The sequence below is a fragment of the Pteropus alecto genome, unplaced genomic scaffold (assembly GCF_000325575.1).
Source record: "Pteropus alecto unplaced genomic scaffold, ASM32557v1 scaffold5, whole genome shotgun sequence".
NCBI classification, from domain to species: Eukaryota; Metazoa; Chordata; class Mammalia; order Chiroptera; family Pteropodidae; genus Pteropus; species Pteropus alecto.
This window is the reverse complement of record NW_006441953.1, coordinates 23,765,485-23,785,940: the sequence shown is the minus strand read 5'-3', so window position 1 is coordinate 23,785,940 and position 20,456 is coordinate 23,765,485. Positions and strand designations below refer to the sequence as shown.

Genomic DNA, 20,456 nt, shown 5'->3' with positions numbered 1-20,456 from the left:
TCAGCTTGGCTAGACTATAACGCACAGCTATTCAATCAAACACTGTCGCGAGCAAGGAAAGCTGCTATGGAAGGTTATAACACCTTTGAATGCATTTGTGTCTTTTCACAATGCCAGGTTTACTGAGTGGAATCTTCTCAACTAAACCAGTCAGGTACCCACGTAGGTTGACATACAACACGGAGTCTTATGTGACAGAGCTGAGGGACAAAAATCCTTAGCGTCTCCCAAGCGAGCTATGTTGACTGGTAGTGTGGATAGCTGTGTGACAGCCCAAGCCAGTGGCTATGATGGCAGGAGGCCCGAATCTTCTGCTTTCGGTACACCCGACCGTGATTAGATCAGGCTTGAACATCATGTGTCTAAGGTGTTTAGCTTACATGGACCTTACAAGGTGGTATCCTCATGCTTACTGATCTCTGCAGCCGGGGGCTTATCGGAGGCAGTCTCGGACGGCATTTCTGTGGTTTTGGGTGGTGCAGTCACACCCTAAGCATGTTCCCCTTATGTGCCAGTTGACTTTACTGCTGCGGCTCCCGTAGGATCCATTTTATAAAGTCCAGAAAGTCCTCAATTCTTTATTTCCTATACAAACACTCATCTGGGTGTTTCTCTGAAGATATTTTATGGACCTGTTTAATATCTACAATCAGTTGACTTTAAGTAAGGGGAGATTATCCTAAGAAATCTGGTAGGCCTGATCCAATCAGTTGAAAGATGGTAAGAACAGAACTGAGGTTTCCCCGAGGAAGGTGAAAGTCCACTTCTGGACTGCAGTGTCAGCTCAGGCAGGAGAGTTTCCAGCCCACGTTTCCTGAATTGTCTGGCTTATTATTTTTATGGTTTCTGTTACTTCCAGTTGACCACGACTTTAACAGATAGACCTCTTAATTAGGGCATTTGTTGCATACTACCAAAATTCTTTAAAGCAATGACTAGCAGCAAGAACTGCAAGAACTAAGAGGATCTCTGCTATACCCCATTAAGAATATAAATCTTTGTATGGTGTTAGATGGGTACTAGACCTATTGAGGTGATCACTTCGTAAGTTACATAAATGTCTAATCACTATGTTGTACACCTGAAACTAATATAATATTGTGTGCTAACCGTAATGGAAAAATTTAAAAAAATAACAAAAGAATATGTCTTCAGTAGACTTATATATTCAGTAGACTTACAAGAATATAAGTCTTCCTGAGTAGACCTCAAAGTTGGTGCTGACAGTTTGGTTTCTTTCCTAACTGAAAATGATAGGTCTCTGGAAAAGAGACAGCATGGTGAAATGAAGTCAGAGGACTTAGATTTGACAGCTATGTAGTTCCCATCGGCTTGTGTAATCTTTGGCAACTCCCTTAACTATTTTGTACCTCTTTATTCATACAGAAAATGGGATTAACAATACCTATCCTATAGAATTATGGTGAAAATGGATTATGTTGTATATAAAATTTAGCATGGTTTCTAGCATGTTGTAAATACTCGGTAAATAGTAATTGTTATTTCAAATAAATTTTTAAAAGCTTTGCAGATTATAAACGGTATACAAGTATTGTTCTTCTGATTATAACCGTGCCAGTTATTAAGCTGCTTTTTAGCTCCAAGCCCTCCTTTCTAGATTCAGCTCCGCAATGTTGGAGCTGGGACTCTGCAAATTTTATTCCGCGTTGCAGCCTTCCCCTTCCTCTTCCATTAGGGGGCAGTAGAGGGAGATCGCGAGGCTGGAGGAAGAAAGCAGGTAAGCTCCTTCTGGTCCGCTTCCTGGTGGCGGCGGAGCGGTTTCCTGGTCCTGGGAGCGGCCTTGTAACGATGCGTGTCCACATCCCTACGGCTGTTGTCTCGTAGTCAGAACTGCATCCGGTTCGCAGATTCTCAGACACTTCAATTTTGTGCTCCCGCTTCTGAGTCGCCGGCACCAGCCTCACCTACCTTTTATTAATGTCTTTATTTATTTTTCACACTTCAACAGATTATTTTTTGAAAGGAATGCATTTCGAGGAGAAAAAAACATGGAACAGAGAGGTATGCAATAGAAAATAAATACAAATATAGCTGTTTTCTAATTATTTTATGACCACAACAAATTAGTACAGAGAATGCCCTGTAGGAACACAACGAAGGTTCAAAGGTCGAGGTGATTCCTGAGAAAGGCTGAAGATTTCAGTCTCTGGTGTTTGGAATTTAGGCTGCAAGTCATCGTGTCTGGATGGATCGCTGGGTGTGTGGCATAGTCCATCCTTTCAACCAGATTTGAACTGAAGAAGGGCCTCTTGGCCCACATAGTTGAAGTGTTTGGTTTCATGTGTCACGTGACTACCGAAGTTCCTCAATATGGGCCGCAATATCCTCCCCTATGTTATATTCCTCCAACGCCTGAATAGCACACTCCGTGGGAGTCCTGTTGGACCGCTAACATATCTGCGTTTTTGACTACGGCCTTTCGGTGGCACGTAGTTTACCTTGGAGCCAGGGGCTTGCCTCCTGCAAAGGGGCTGGCGAGGGGCTGGCGAGGCTCAGACTCTGGCGGGAGCTGTCCCACACCTTTTAGAAGTGTCGCAGGCCCATGGACCGCTTTTCCCCTCACCAACACCAGCTGAGCAGCACACCCTCCTTAGATCTCTGTTTCAGCTCTTCTGGGGCTCCTCCTCCAAGCTTCTAAGTTTTGATTAATTTCAGCCTCTTCTCTTTGTTCCTAAGTCCTAGGGGTGTTAGCTGTTTCCTGCGGTTGCTATCTCTGTGCTAGAGCCAGCCCATGTTGGCTTTTGAGAGATGATTGTTAAATTTTCAGAAATTTTGCAAGTCAGTTGTTAAACTGTTGGTAACTAGAAAGCAGCCATGGTGGGAATATATACACCATGGAAATTGGCAGATGCTGTAACTCAGTTTTCTTCAACCGCAAGGCTGGTTGAAACACAGCAGCCCACCACTGCTAGGAGTTCTGTTTTTACTCCTTCAGTTACCTACTTAATAACTTTGTATTTAGTTAAAAATACTTCATGTTATTCATTTCTCTCAATTAACTAGTGTGGTTTCTGTATCCTGAATGAACCTCGAATGATACATAACCTTGTAGAGCTGTGCCTCTATCAACCCCAGTTGTACTCCAGGAAAACTGGTAAGTGTGTATAGTTTTGTTTTGTTTTGACAAATATCTTTTACAGTTAGACTTGTCTAAATATTCAGTTAATATTAGTTGTGTTATAACATTCATTAACATCAATAGGTTGACGCTGGTTCAGAGTCTCCAGTGGTCATGTGGAAAACTATCTTACTTATTTTAGGATGTAATTTGTAATTCTTTTCTCTGTATGGAAGGGAATGAGATATAGTCACTAACCAACCACATCTTTGCTGAACAAGGAGGATGGATGGCATGTTTCTTTAAAAAGAATCAAATAATTTTAAAAACATGTTAGGGTATTTTGGGTCATAGGAATCCTATTATAAATCTTTTGTAAAAGAAATATCCATTCCCTTTTCTGGCATTGGTATTGATTTGGTTTTACATGTCAGGTTTCTAAAAAGCAAGGTATGCTTGATATCTCTGATTCCTTAAGATATTCATTCTGGCTCTCGATAACTATATGCTTTCTGTTAAGGCTTTTGATCTCCATTTTAACTGTATAATTTTGCTTATTAGACTTGGAGAAACCTTTCGTTGGCTCTCCAGAGCTTTGATCTGGCTCAAGATGTCTATGAGGCTCCACAAGGTTATATTCTGGAAAAAGATGCCAACATTCTAACATGATTATCAAAATAACTCGTAAGAAAAAAGCAAACTTTTCACACAACTGCTATATTTAAAGATGCCTTCCTTCCAATAACATTCATTAAGCGACCATCTGTTTGCCTTTGATTATCATCTGGACCACTAATAAGCGAGTTTAATCTGAGCAGTGTTATTTGCACGCTACTTCTAAATTTAGTGCTTTTCAAAGAAGTCAGCAAGGCTGGCCTCCAGGAAATATTGGCTTTGATGTAACATCTGGTTTTCAGGGAGTTTCTGTGTAGTGCCCAATTGGGGGGTGGACCAAAGGGCAAAGGGAAATCAAGTGACTTGCCCAGAGTCATGTAATTAGTTAATGACTTACCCTGGATTACCTGCAGTTTCTGTCTGTCGCTAAAAGTCCTAGCCTGCATATTTATATTTCTGAATGTTGTGTAGATATGTACTGTATATGTAGATATAACCACCCTCCCACCAAATAGTCATAAGTAGATAAATGTGTGATTCTGTATGACCAGTTATAGATTTATGTATTTACATCTTTCTTTTTGATCTTCCTGCTCCATATTTTGAGAAGAAATTTCCCTGCGGTATTGCCCCCTTCATAAAACAATTATTTGAAATAATTGTAAACTGTAATTGCCTGCAAAAGCTTCTCTACAAGTGAACTGATCATATTCTTTCAAGGAAAATAGAGGGTTAAAGTGAATGGACAACTACTTGGTTTAAGGGAGACTGGAAGGCACCATCAACCTTCAATCTTTCTCAATTGTTTTCTCCTTTCTCTTTTCCTGGAGTGAATATCACAGAGTTGTTAACACCTAAAGTGCATGATTATAAAGAAAGTTCGAGGTTATGAAGCTTTATTATAAAAGCAATTCTTTTTGGTTACTTTACTGGGTCAATGCATTTCATAATCAATATGCGATTTTAATATTCTTGTACTAATTATAACGATATATGCAATATAATTAATGCTTTTAGCTTTAAAGTTATTTTCACAATTATGGTTTAATTGAATCTTCTCAGGTTTATATTGTAAAACAGTTTGCATATTATGTATGCTTAGACTTGTTTTCCCATTGCTTAAAGGACCACTCCAATTTTTGTACAGTCAAGCATATCTTAATATCTTGTAAATTAAGAAAACGAAAATTCTCATCTGACAAATGGGGGTTTAAGTCTCGGCTCTACTGGCTGTGTGACCTTGGGCAAATCATTACATCTTTATAACCTTCAGTGTCTTCATCTGTGAAATACCTATTTCATAACTTTGCGAGAATGAAATGAGATTATATGTAAAGCTGTTAGCACAGCGCTCTGATATACATTAAAAGGTCAGGAAATAGTTCTCAATTTTGTTCATGCTCTCTTTTTTCTTTTATAAAGCATATTAGAGTCCTGTGCTAACTCCTGCTTGACTCCTAGAGATTGTATGAAAATCACAGTCACGTAGTGAAATGAGAGGGATCTTGGAAATCTTACAAGCCTTAATTAAAAAATGAAATGAAATGGTGTGCTAGCGACTTTTGTACCTGGCCGGACAAGATCCATTCCCTTTGCTTTGGGTGACGCCACCCTGCTTCCTTTAAGGGAGTTGCTTTCGCTTTTTTCTGTACAGTCTTGGGAATAGTGTCAGAAAAGTGACATGCCCTCCCTTAACCAAATGCTGAGCATGAGACTCAAACCAGTCCTCACACTATTCTAATTGTGCCACCTCTCCTGAGACTTTGAATCCTGGTGAAATAACACAAGGGCAGAAAAATGGTTGAAGTCATTTGGGGCCCTGACGTGACTACTCATCAAAAAGGTAACGTAGCACAGACTTTCCAAGAGCAGAGACTCAAGAGTCTGGGTTCAAACTCCTTACTAGCTAAGTTATTTCACCTCTCTTATCTCTAAAATGGAGTCTTTAATAGCACCTTACTCACGGAGTTGTTGTGAGAATTAAATAGTTAGAATATCTAAAGAGAATTAAATTGTTAGAATATCTAAAGAGTTTAGGATGTGCCTGGTACATATTAAATATAGTATAATTTATAAATGTAGCTGCTAATACTTGTACTACTATTACTCTGTTCTTACAGTGATGCTCAGACCTTAGTTCCTATCCTTTCCTGGCCCTGGTCCTCCAGCTCTCCCTTTGATTCTGAGAGCTACCCAGTACCCCTTTTATACACTTCTCTACTGCCTAAGAGAGCCAGAGTTGGTTTCTGTTGCTTGCAACCACATGATCTCAAGCAATAAGAATGAGTCTGAGAAACCATGACATCTCATCCCCAATTTTATTGATTTTAAAATACAGATTAGAAAACTGGGTGAAATCTCTTGGCTGAGATCACTTAGCATGTAAGAGGCAGGACTTGGATTAGTGTCTTACTATCTTGACCACTACTCATGGACTTTCTTTACAGGACCAGGATTATGTTTATTTTGTCTTTACTTCATTCTTTCTTTAAAACAGCTCCACTGCCAGCTCTTTGTTACTAAACCTTGCCTAATTTCTTTTGCACAGACTTTTTGCATTCAGTCTTCACTTCTTATTTAATTCACACCACTCCCCACCCCCGCTCTCCCTGCCCCTCACTGCCGTTTGACAGACCAAGGCAGTTATAACTTGGGCCTCACTGCTATTTAGAGATTCGGTTAGGACAGATGCTTGGTCCTTGCCCCCTACTCTTTTCCTGTCTTTCCTAGTCATATTCTTATCTTTTATTTTAAAAAGTTTATTAAGTCATTCATTCATTAGTTGCTTTATTCACTCATATATTCATTCAATCAGCAAGTACTTACTGAGCATCTGTAATGATCTAGAAACTATTCTAGATGCTGGGGATATTGCAGTAGTTAAGGCAGTGTCCTTTATAGCAAGCTTACATCCCCAGTAGATTTAGAGACAGATAAAGAAAATTATAGTAGTATGTTACACAATGATACAAACTATCAAGGGCAAGGAGATGAAGAGGGAGGGTTCCTTTATCGTATAGGATATTGAGGAAGCAACATTTGAGCGGAGACTTGGATGAAGTGAGGATGGGAACCCTCACTGAGATGTGTGTGTGCTTGGAATGTTTGAGGAATGACAAAGAGACCCATGTGGCTGGAGCACAGTGAGCAAGGGGAAGAGGAGTTGGGATCTGAGTTTGGAGGAGCAGAGTATGTAGGGCTTTGAATTCGTAATAAAGACTCTGGATTTTTTTCTCAGTGAGGGGAGATAGTCATGTCCTGGAGCCTATTATTTCCACTACTCATGATTTCAGACTATCACCATCTCTTTCCAACCCAGCGTTCAGTGATTTCACATAGGTTATTAAACATTGACCCATAAGTAGATGGGAAGCTCTTGGAAGGTAAGGAGGAGAGTGGCGTGATTCTATTTATCTTTTAGAAGGATCTCTCTGGCTGCTCGGTGGAGAACAACTTGTAGGAGGCCAAGAGTGAAAGCAGGGAGACAAATTAGGAGTTTGTTGCAATAGTCCTGGGAGTGTTGAAGCTCCGTTTGGGAGTGGTAGGATGTGCATGAACTAGTGGACATATTTGCATATATTTTGGAGATACAGTGACGGTATGTGCTGGTGAATTAAACGAAGGGTGTAAGTGAAAGAGAGGAGTTAAGAATAGCTCCAAATTTGGTTTCTGAGCAGCTGGGTTAATGGAGGTGCTGATTACTGAGATAGGGAAGGCTGGGAAGTGGCAGATTGGAATGGGAACTTGTATTCAAAAGTTGTAGTTTGGATTTCCGTTTCTAGAGTAGGAAAAAACCAAGGAATAAAGAAAAACAGTTACTGGGAAGGATAGCTATTGTCAAAAGGCAGTACTGAAGGGGGATGGAACTAGGAAGTTGTCAGTTGACCAGCTTATTGTTGGGAGTGAAGAACTGGAGTTGAGGGCAAGTATTAGCCTGTTAGATGAAGAGTCGATCACTTTTTCTTTAAAGTATAAATAGTTTTCTGCCTAACATTAAAAATATGCCTTTCGCATAAACACCTCAAACATATATGCAGGAAATAAAAACATTTAATTATTACCTTTCTAAGCCTCAGGCGGATTCTCTCCAGTGCCTAAAGAAATTGCTGTTTACTGCAAGGTTTCTACTGAACAAGTCACCCTGGCTCTTTTAGGCCACACTATTACGCTGGTGAAAGTACGGAATAATGGTTAAGAAAAAAGGTTCTGGAGCTCAAATGCCTGGATTCAGATCACAGCTCCATTTCCAACTGTGTGACTTGGGGTGAATTGATGGAGCAGTCTGTTTCTGCAATTTGCAAGTTTCACGGCAGAGGAGAAATACACATGGCTAACTGTGTGTTTTAATTCTTAAAACTTCTTTTCAAAAGTGACTGATGTGACTTTTGCTCACATTTTATTGGCCAAAGGCAGTTATATGGTCCAGCCTGACCTCAACAGGGTAGGAATATTTTATCTTCTCAAGGAGAAAGGCAACACAAATCCCAAGACCAAGCCTGATTTTGGTCTTCTTCAAGAAGTAAAAGAAAACATTTTGAACAATAATGCAGACTACTTGAGAGTAATATAGGTATAGAGTAATACATTGACCTCATCTTCAGCATCTAATGACATATGATCTTAAAGCTCTGGCTCCATGTTTATTAGCACTGACAGCATCAAGATACTCCTAAAAATTAAAAAAATTCTCATTGACGCCTAGAAGGAACAGACCAGGGAATTATATCCTGGCAGCTAATTAGAAGAGAATGACTTTCCAATCTTAGGATTTTAGATGGTGCTATAATTAATTTCTTTTGCGGGGCCTGAGTTTCTGTGGTTTAGTGTCTGGATTTTAGAATTGTTACCTACTGTTTGGGTCTCTTCCCCGGCCGCCCCACAGGCATCGTGCAGCAATGCTGCCACTCATCCTATCCCCTGGGTCTCATCATTTTTCTGTAAAACAAGGTGATCCAGTTGTCATCCACTTGACTCACAGTCATGTTGTGAGGATTAATGAGTTAAAGTTTGTAAAATGTCTCCCGCTCTGAAAGGTGATAAATAGGAGGCATAATTATTGGTATTTGCCCATCTTTATTTAGACTCGAAAGGCCTTTCTAGTCACCTTTGAGATTTTGACATAAGCCAGCTACTGTGGTGAATTTTGTTTTACCTCCCTTCTGTTTGACATTTTTCTTCCTTCTTCCCATCATAGTGACTTACTTTAAAGAAGAAATGTCAGCCTTAACCTTTCATGTCTCCATCTGTTGAGATTTTTGGCTTGTTTTATTGTTATTTTGTATATTTTATTCTGCCATTTATAGGAATGTGCTCTCAGATCTATGCTATTAGCTAAGTAACACAGAGGCATAACGGGTAAACTGCAGTCACCTGCTTGTTCTATATAGTGCTTGATAAGTTCATTGGTGGTTCAGTGATTAACCAACATTATCCACAAACAAAGGTTTCCAGTGAGCTCTCGATCAGAAAGTTTCATTACTAATTTAAAATAGAATTCAGAACAAATGTTTACTATTTATATATTCAACACATTAACATATAGATACTCTCCACCCCTGGCTTTGACCAGATAGCATATAGAGAGAGGAGATCTGAGAGAGGAGTATTTTACACAGAAGTTGTCATTTCAGGATGTCATTTAAGTTAGCGCTATTGTGTCCACTGTGATTTTGTTTCAGGGGTACAGAAATAAACTAGAATGCGTCTTCAGCCAGGCGAATTTGGTGTCAACATGCAAATAGATGGCTACCATGTTCACATTTTCATTTATTGCCACTGTTAGAGCAGACCTTTCTGTAGGTTCACATTTCTCCTTTAAAACTTGCTTCTGCAAAGCTGACTTGACCACCTGACTCCAACTGTGAATTATTTGACTTTTCTTTAGCACTAATGGAGGAAGGGTGGTGTGGTAGATAATAGCATTAAAGACCTAGTTTATGTAAAATCTTATAAATAGTGAGGTTCAAGAGTTGAATGTAAAATATGCATCATAGAATTTGGTTCAAGTTTTGGCTTATGCCTACATCCAGTCAGCAAACATGTATAAAGTGCTTATTAGGAGTCAGACATTATGTGTGGTGCTGGGCGCATCTTCCCCCTTGACCACGGTCCTTCAGGCAAAATACTTGAGCTTTCAGGCATTAATTTCCTATTTGTAAAATGGGAATAATATGCTTTATGTTGTTATGAGGACTTGTCTTAATTTTCTTTTGGTTTTAAGTGACAGCATTCCCATTTGCCTGTGCCTTGAACCCAACCATTGGCTAACTCAGTGCTAATAGGAATGGGCTCTCAGAATTAATCCTTGGCATCTTTTGCTTCTTATCCACTTCAGTTTTGACTCAGACTATTTTTCTACATTTACTGAGTTCCCGATCTTCTTGTATCTTTTACTGTTGTTGGTTGTAAGCTACATCCTTGGGCCAGCTGCAAGATTTGGCCTCAGTGCATTGATACTTGGCTTTTTTTTCCTCCATCACTCTGGTAACCTTGGTGTGCCACAGAGTCTGATCAAGCCTGACACCTAATCTTGCAGATGACCAGCTGGACTGGTGACTTGATTAGGCTGGCTCTGGTCTGCATTAAGGGGAATTTTCACAGATCTGGTCTGAGCCTCATTGACAAGGGACCAGCAAATGTTAGTATAGTCATTAAAGCTCAGTTTGGGTGGGGTTTGGGCAGGGCTCCAGGTCTAGTGAAAGAACTTGAGTCCTATTCAGGACATGTGGCAGAACCAGTCGCATGGTTACTCCAAAAAGTGTTAGGAGAATGCCATGGCTTGGTGGGCTTATGAGAGTACAGGGCTTATTTTAGCACGCTGAACTCGTAGGGCTAATCTATTATTGCTGTGCTGGTTGTTGAGTCTTAGAGGGGATGGGTCAGAAACTAAGTGGCTATGAGGCCACATGTTGGAGTGTTAGGATTCACTGCAGATAAAGACCAGGAAAGGCGAATATCAACATTGTGTAAACTCTAAAGAACTACACAAGTGTGGAATCATCAACACTATGTGGCACATAGCAGGTATTCACGAGGTAGTTGTTGAATAATGTCCATCGCTTTTATTGGTTAGTTTTTAAAATTGGGTTATTGGTTAGTTGTTTATATGTTTATTAGAAAAGACCCTTGTGTCTATTATATATTCTTATCTTATTTCAAAGGCTGGAAGTGTTAGGGTGCCTAGTACTGGTGGTGTGGGAAATAGTACCATGAAAGAGTAAGTTCGTGTCAAGACTCAAGTTTTGGCTCATTCCTATATCGACTTAACAAACGTTTAAAAATTGCATGTTAGTTGTGGCACTATCTACGACACTACCCACTGCTATCTATGTAGTATCTAGTGAGTTTTTGATTCATAGCAGTTCATTCAGTATTCGGTGACTGATTACAGAAGTGGGAAAAGCCAGGGATTCCTTTTATCAGTGATCTTTATATGGTGTGTACAAATAATAGACTGGCCATAGGTTAGGCTTTGCTGGAAGGGAGTAATTTAATATATGTTAATTTATACCTCACAAGCATTTTTTCTTTCGAGTTAGAAATTAGATGCACGATTCTAACTGTTTTCTTAGGCTGACTAACTGCTTTCATTTTTTTTTGTTTGTTTTGAAGACTTGTTTAAAAGTTGAATAATATTAGTGACAATAAGTATCATTAATCATTACTCAGATTTGATTAAGCAAGCATTCTAAATTGCTCAGTGCATTATTCTATTTACGCTTTTAAAATCATCTTGTAATTGATCTTGGGCAAGTTACATACCTTCTAGTTTCTTTACCTACGCAGTGCGAATGATCTTGGTTACTTTATAAGATTGTAATGAGGACTACATGAAACTATGTTGTTCTTGGACGAGTATTTACCGAGTGCCTCCTACATGTAAGGAGCTGAGCCAGCCCCTAAGGGTACAGCCATGAGGCGCATCCGCCATCGTCCCTGCCCCCCTTACTTTCCAGTACAAGTTCTCTGTCAGTCACATTACAATACAAAACGGTGATTTAATCTGGCCAGAAGTTGGCCAAAAACACTTGACACAATTACAAATGAATTGAAATACGAATCTTATGACTGTTATTACTAAACTTAGTCTCGTTAGTTTTTTTATTGTGTTTAGGGTGCCGTTGCAAGTTCTATTTCTTAGTGATAAAAACAGCTATAAATCCTTTAAAACCAAACACTGAAATAAACTGAACTCAGAAGCAGTCTTTGAATTGCTGTGTCACAAAGTGTTCAACCAAGGCTCAGAAAAACTAAGCATAATCAATGTATTGCTTGTATCAAAATTACTGTTATTTTTTTGAAGGCAAAATAATGTAGTAAAAAATACTTAAAATACATTTATGCTGCTCCTGCAGTACTTGTTTCCCACCTCGGTCAGTCCAGGGCAAAGACTCTGAAGAAGGAAAAGTCTGTTTTTATATTCTCCACCCCCAGTTCCCATTAGTGCTCTTTTCCTCTAATCTAACCTCCTTTGCTTATGCTCCTCCCAATCCATCCACATGAACCTACTTCTGAGGTAGGTCCTGTTTAGTCCACTGAGAACTATGGTAGCTGTAGGTGACAACAGCAATTCCCAGATACTCCTAAAACATGTATTCTCTTGCCCTGCCTGAGAGAGTATAAATTGGTAGTACATATGAAAATCTTTAAAACTCTGCATAGCCATCGACCTCAAAAGTCTACTTCTGGGAATTTATCATAAGGACATTTTCAGAACATACCATAAGATTTAACTTTAAAGATGTCACACTGCTGATAATATAGGAAAATTGGAAACAATTTAAATGCCCAATATACAGAGTTAAACTATGGTACTTCCATTCAGTGGATATTTCTCAGTTATTCAAAACGATGTTGCAGAAGAACATTTAGGGACTAAGCCGCTTATGATATATAACATCTAGTGAAAAAAGCAGGGTACAAAAATATGTATTTTTGATTCTGTTATTAGAAAAAAATTGACTGAATAGAAAAAAGACTGGAAGGATATGCATGAAAACATTAAGAATCATTCCCTTTTGATTAGAGTATAATGGGTGATTTTTAATTCCTTCTTTGTGCTTATCTAGATTCCTTACATTCTCTAGAAGGAAAATACTGTGTTACTTCTATAATGAGGAAAAAATAAGTTATTGAAAAAAATTGTCCTGTTGCTCTTTCCCATTATTCCCAAAGAAAGGACAGTTGAGATGGTTAGGAGGATCAGAGTTGCCAGTGAGACCATTATTGATTGCAAATGGCCAGGATCCCTGATATTCAGGACCCTTCAAATATAACACAGAACCTCTTTTCACAGCAGAAGGAAGGGCAATGAGCACAGAAGCATCAGCCACAGTTATCAGCCACAGCGCCCATCTCTGCACAGCATCCATGTAGGCTCTTAGAACACAACAACAAACTGTATGATACCCCTGGCCTTGGGAATTTTACATTCTAGTGAGCAAATAGCAGTCAATAAATAGACCAATGTATATATGTGTCAGATATAATAAAGTTTATGGAAAAATGTAGGTTAAGAAGATAGAGTATGATTGGTATGTGTGTGCGCGCGTGTGTGTATCCACACATTTGTGGGCTATATTAGGGAGATAAAGAAGGCAATTCTGGTAAGTTTATATCTGAGCAGAGACTTTGAAGAAATGATGGCAGGGCCTATGTGGTCATCGGTTACCTAGGCTGAGGAAACAGTCAGTGGAAAGATCTTGAGGCAGAAATGTGCAAGGTTTGAGGAACAGAAATGAATTAACCATATGATCCGGCAATTCCACTTTTAGATATATACCCAAAAGGATCAAAAGCAGGTCTCAGACAGATACTGGTACATCAAGGGTGGTATAGACAGACATACAATGGAATGTTATTTAGCCTTAGAAAGGAAAATGAAATTCTGATACATGCTACAATGTGGATGAACCTTTAAAACATGCTGAATGAAATAAGCCAGACATAAAAGGGCAAATACTGTATGATTTCATTTATATGAACTACCTAGGAGAATCAGATTCTTAGAAGAGAAAGTGGAATAACAGTGGTTATGAAGGGTTGGTGGGGAATGGTGGGTTACTGTTTAAATGGGTACAAAGTTTCTTTTTGGGAATGATAAAGAAGTTCTAGAAATGGATAGTGAATAGTGATGATGGTTGCACAATATTGTGAATAAACTTAATACTACTGAGTTGTATGCTTATGAGAGTTAACATGGTTTTTATTTTTATTTTTTTATTATTTTTTTTAACACAGTATAGGAAAAGTGGTAGTGGCTTGAACTAAAAGGCAGAGGAATTGGTGGTGGGAAGTGTTGGATTTTGGATGTATTTTGAATGTTAACCAATGGAATTTTCTGATGATTTGGGTTTTTATGTGTGAGATCAAGAAAAGCATCAGTGATAATACCCAGTTGTGGGCCCGAGCAACTGGAAGCATGGAGTTAGCATTTTCTGAGATGGGGAGGCTGTGGGTGGAGAAGGCAAGGGAATCAAGGAGAAGGTTTCAGATGTGCCAAGTGTGAGATGCTTATAAGATATCCAAGTGAAGATAAGATGGTGACTTATCCCTGTGCTCATCAATGGTCCATCCAGTCAGGCTATCCCTTTTGAAATCCATTAGGAATTTGCCACGAGAGGTATAGTATAGGGTTTGTTAAATATATCGATTATCGAAAGTATCTTTTTCTTTGAACATATCATATGAAACAAATAAACAGGTAGATGGATAGATAAATAAATATGTGAATAAAATAAAACAAGCCAGCTTTCTAGGACTATAAAGAGATGTGGTGTTCTGTTGATTATCCTTAATGTAGAATTTGTGGCTGTGTAATCCGTGGCTAATCGCACTTTTGAAATCAGTACATTTTGTTCATTATCTTTTATCGTGAGGTAGCCTTAATTCACTTGGTGCTTCAGTAAAGTTTAATGGAAGAATCTGAGAGTCACCCTGATCTTTCTTACCTGACAAATTAAGGTAATATAATACTCAAATCGAACCCCAGCTCAAAGTTACTAAATAATTTTCATCTGTGTTTTGTGTTGAAAATAATTTTAATATTAAAAGACAGCTGTAGACTGCTAATGACTTGAATACAGTTTGACTGTTTTCATGAAGTGCTCTGTGGGATGTCAGAATATTTAATTCAGGATGTTAAAAACATCCCAAAATGTCACAATAATTATATCACAGCAGGCAATTAAAACACTGGAAAATGCCAACTGACTAAGAGTGTTCCTTGTTATTTAGGAAACTATTAAGGACCTGACATATAAAGTAAAAAATGCTGGTTATAACTTTCTATTTCAATAGACAATTTCACCATCATATATGAAATTGACACTTAATACAGTCAGGGTCATGCTAAAAATGCAGCCCAAAGAAGAACTAAGGAAGATATCTCTATTTGATCTTTAACTTTATTATATCTATATTCACACACTATAAAAAACATTGTTTGGTTTTACATATCATACCATATGTGCTGTAATACCCTCCATACAAGGGTGTGTTAATTATGTCATATGTTGGCAGCCTTAATTGATCTGATTTTGCCATCCGAAATTATGGGCAATGGAATTATGTCCTTGTTTTTTAAATTGTACTTTTGTAAATCCTAATGGATTAACAATGTAATGCTGAAAGCCAAGGGCAGTGTTTGCTTAATCCCTGAGGATTTGGGTGTCATTCTCAGTGGGGATGTTAAGAATTGACTAGATGAGCTGGAAGGGAATATATTCAGGTAGGGCGAGGTACAGAAAACAAAGTGTACCAAAGTCCCAAGGGTTTAAATGCAATTACAGGCATGAGATTGTCTTGGGTTAGAGGTGAACAGTTTGTCCATACAACTGTAACATTTGGAAGAACTGTCTCAGTGGACAAAGAACCCACTGTTAACCTGAAGCTGCATTTTGGGGAGCTATGTCTGTTTATAATGCATCATCTGAAGGGTTAAATGTTATCTTTAACCAGCACACTTAAGCAGGATTTGTTAAGATATGTAATTAGCATCATAGTATTCGTAGAGAACGCTATTTTTGGTTTAGGGAAATATAATGGAACACAATCTCCCCGCCTTCAAGAAATATATGTGATTCAATGAGGTAATGTCATAAAGCTCCTCATGTGATGTCCAGCACAAGGTAGTTGCTTAAAACATTTAGTTTCTTTTTTTCTTTGTGAAAACAGATATCAACACAAAGAACTATGAGATAGAGGTAGCATTTGGGCTGAGCATCGAAGGATATATAAACTAAGAAGAGGAAGGCATATCTTGGAGTAATGTCCAAACTCAGGGAAAGATTTCAGGCTTATACAATTTTAGGGATGGATCTTCTTTTAGAAAAACAACACAAAATGATCAGCACAAAAATTAGGAACAAAAGTGAATATTTAAAAATGAGAAAATAAAATGCAACAAATTACATATTTAAAAATTCTGACATATACCTCAAATATCCTAAAATTGAGAAAAACAGTATTTTATTTTTATTAATTATCTGCCTGCTACACCACTAGAATATTTTCTTTCCTTCATTTTTCAGCTGTGTGCTTTTTAATCATGTTTTCATATGATTTTATAGCTCCTATAGAGAGTCTAAGTCGATAATTCAATGTTTTTAATTTTTTTTGGCATGGTAATCAAAAATTGATTTTTAACAATTATTTTTTAGAAAAGTTTTTAAGAAAAATTTTCTTTTTAGAAAAGCTTCACAATTCATTATTTAAATGCTATGTAACAATTTAAGTCTGTTGTCAAATTTGGGGAAACCTCTATTAAATTTCTTCCAAATGCAAGTTGTAAGGTTTCAGGACATTTAAAATTTTCTTGTTCAGTGTAATCTTCAGTATCAGTAGAGTTTATGATACACATTGAGCAATTTGTCATTGATGTTCTTTCTGCAGTGGAGTATTAAGAGTTACCCATCATCTTTGTTGATTTGAATATTTCAAGTCGAATTAGCAAGAAACAAATCTTTTCCCAATGTGTTCATATAACTCACTCCTCTTCATTAATTAGATTATCAAAATATCTAAGAGCCTATTCATTATTTCTATTCTAAATTTATTTCTTCCTCTTAATCATTTCATTTGGCATGATCTGAAATATTTCTGTTACAATTTGCTTTTCAGTGTCAGAATAAATTTTATTGGTTTAATTCCTTATCTTTATTGCTTGTATTTCATATTTTATTATTTTCATCTAAATTTATTAGTTATTTTGAAAGTAATTTAAAAATGATAAAGAAGATACTTGTCATATACACCCAAGTTAGGAGTCTGTAATTCCTCACATATTTTATGGCTATGTTGTCATATACACACAAATTAGGAGTCAGTAATTCCTTACTTGTTTTATGGATACGTTTTTCTAAATGGCAATAAAAATTACGCAGTTAAACTTTATCAAATGTGCCATTCTCATAAAAAAAAAAAAAGGAAAGAAAAGGAAAAAGCCTTCCTTACCTTGAGATGGCTTGCAACAAGAGCACCTTGTTATGAACACTAAACGCAAAGTAAGTGTACAATCAGCTCGACTTCCCTTAGCTGGAATCCCCCAAATGTCCTCGCCATTCCAGTGCTACCTGACACAAGAGCGAGTTTGATGGCGGGGAGTCGGAGTGGAATAGACAGCTGTCATTACCAATTTCAGTGAAAGTGTCTTTCTTTTGTAAAATTTTTGAAAACGTATGGCCACATGAATCCCTTACTAGGGCCCCTTCCAGAGACTTGGAAAGGTTCTATTCATTAGCTTTAAGATAATTCTCCCTTTGTTCAGACTTCTTAATATAGCTATTTATGATTTGGTTTCTGCTAACTTCTCCAGCTCAGTCATCACTTTCTCCCCTTGCTTTCTCTGCCTGAGCCTTATTCACTTTCTCTCAATTCCTTAATTCTGACATGTTCTATGTTACTGTGGACCATTCCCTAGTACTTTTTTTGGCTAAATGTTTGTTATCTACATGCCACTTTAGAAGTCACTTGGTTTTTCTTGACTACCCAAGTGAGATAAATGTCTCCTGTATTTGTTCTCATGATATAGTATATTAACAACAGTAATAACAACCTGTAATTAATAATTCCATAGTGCAATGTAATAAGAGCAATAATTAAAATCTATAGCATATCTAATTTTTTAGCATGTACTTGCTTTCTTAGCTGTATCTGTCATTAGAGACAAACTCTGTGAGAGAAGGGACCTTATCTTTCTACCTCTGCATTGTAACTCCATTTCCAGGCACTGTTCTGGGCACATTCAATAAATACTTATTGAAATGAGGGAGGTGTAGTATATTCTGGGCCGAGGGAATAGTATCAACAGAAATAGAAGCTTAAAAGTCAGTGTTGGATAGTGGTTGGGAGAATAAGTTCTGGATCCAGATGTCTGTTTAAATCCCAGGACCATCAGCTACATTTCTGTGCCTCAATTTCTTCACCTGTGAAATGAGGATAATGATAGTATCTGCCTCTCATGGACTCTGAAAATTAAAAAAGTCAAAATATGTAAGGTGCTTAGTACAATACTCGATACATAATAAGCACCTAAGAAATATTACTTATTAAGATGCATAGCCTAATCCCAGTCAGAAAGTTTACTTATTTCACACTAATCACCGTTCAGCTTTCACACCAACCTAGCATTTACAAGATAAGAGGTCCCTTTGAGCTTGTGGACTTTGTAGAGCATCAACCTAACCTTTTTATTTTATAGAGAAGGAAATGTAGTGCAGAAAAGCCAGACTAGAATCCAGATCTTGAAAAATCAAGCTGATGACTGTGGTGAGTTTAGAACCAGAGGCTGGGCGATGCATGGCTTGAAGTGATATGGGAGCTAAAGGTGGTTGAGCTGTTCTCTAAAGATGGTGGTTGTGCTTTGATGCTGTGGAAGCTGTTGCCTGCTTCAAGGATATGTGAGTATCAGCAACAAAAAAGGGTCATGGTAGACTTCTGCCTTGTAATCCAGTCCATACTGGCTGTACTTGGAGGTCATAAAGACCAGTGCAATGGGTGGAAAGCCACCAAGATGATTCTGGATTCTGGCTCTTAGCCTTCATGTCAAAAAGCTGTATTAATGTACCCTCCCCAAGTGTATCATCCCTTTGCCTTTGCATGCCAAGACTCTCCAAACAGGAGGGGGCAGTCCCTCTGTGGAATTCAGCACAGAGGCATCTGAAATTGTAGGAGACCAGGGTAGCTCAGATTTTAGAGTTCATTTGCTTAGAGAGATGCCACATATACAGAGTTACAAAGAAACAAGTGGAAAAACTTTGTTAGGTGACTGGCTTTGAAATTCATCCCAATGTACTGACTATTTTGCACGTCCTGTAAGATATTGCTCAAATAGCTGGACTCTCTATTCATATGTAATTTTGTTAGGAGGACTGCTTATCACTTCTGCTGGAAGTAAATAATAGGATCTTATCTAAAAACATAGATGTGGTCCACTGGATTCTGCTCTCTCTCTTTAACAATAACAGTAAAGGGCCTCATTGAACTCAGGACTCTGAGAGAGACAAAAGATTGATTGAGAAACAGAATGAACAATAAGGAATGAACGATGTTTATTTTACTAAATAGATAGATAAATGGACAGATAGCTAGCTAGGTAGAACGGCCCACGATGGGTCTGGGTCTGATATTAACCTATCTTCAGAGTGCTTGTTGGCAGGCAGTGCCTTTGTCAGAGGGGTTACAGTATCCATTATTTCATTTATGCTCTGCTCATTTAAGTCACATACACTTCTAAAACTATTTATTAAACACCTACTATGCTAATTATTATGTACGCGAGGACAACTAAGGTGTGGTTCTCATCTTCAAGCAGCCTACTTTTGGAGGGGGCTGGTAGAAGTCCTGAGATCTGAGCCAGATAGGGATTATTTCTTTTGAGGGTTGTGTGTGCGTGTGTGTGTGTATTGTTCTTTTATTTCCATGTTGATTCCTCCGCTGGACATCCTCCACAGGACTAATTGATTCTTGGTATGAGAATGTTTCTTTCTCAGTACAGAGCAGCTTCAGTCGGGTAGAGTTCAGTCTTTCACCATCAATTAGAATCCAACTACTGTATGTTTCCTGCATTAGCTATTTCCATCCCAACCGGCTATCACACAGATGTAAGCCATGCAGGAAATAACACAAAGAAAAAATCCTCTGACTAATGCTTTTTTGCCTGCGATCGCTGAGGTGGGAAGAGGCTTATATTCCACTTTGGTTTGGAGCTGGAAAAAATATATACTCAAGGCTGGGTGTTGCCTAGAAGACTACTACTCTCTGTCACTCTTAAAGCCTTTCCTTTAGTGGTGTTTCCTGTCTCCCGTAAGCAGATTCCCTCTGAAATAGATAACGTGTAGGATTAAGAGCTGTTCCTTTTGAAAAAGTTCAGTGCTCTTAGGCTTTTCCTGCTTGAAGTCTCCTATATTTTCTATGTTTACTCCTCTTAAATAGAGGTGTGCGAAGGCTGATTCATGATTAGAAAGACTAGGTTATTTGGTTCGCTTAAAATCTCAAGTGATTTTGCAAAATTCCCACATTTATACCATGTCTCTGTGTGTACATTGTGCATATTTAAATCTTATATTGTTTTTATGTAAATACTTTTTACCATATAGAGAGAGCTTTTATATCATTCATTTTCTTCTGGTCTTTAAATCTGCCCATTGATTTAGCAGGAGCGTGTGAGATCACTACCCAGTGACAGATTAGGAAATTAAAAGTCAAAGAATCGACTTGCTTGGGCAGTGTGAAGTAAGGAGCAGAAACAGGATAATTAGGTATT

At 38.1% G+C, this 20,456-nt stretch overlaps 1 pseudogene; it reads right to left on the bottom strand.

Annotated features, from left to right (window-relative positions):
* Window positions 1–2,240: 2,240 nt before the first annotated feature.
* Window positions 2,241–11,624, bottom strand: LOC112485513 (annotated as a pseudogene).
* Between the last annotated feature and the right edge of the window lie 8,832 nt (window positions 11,625–20,456).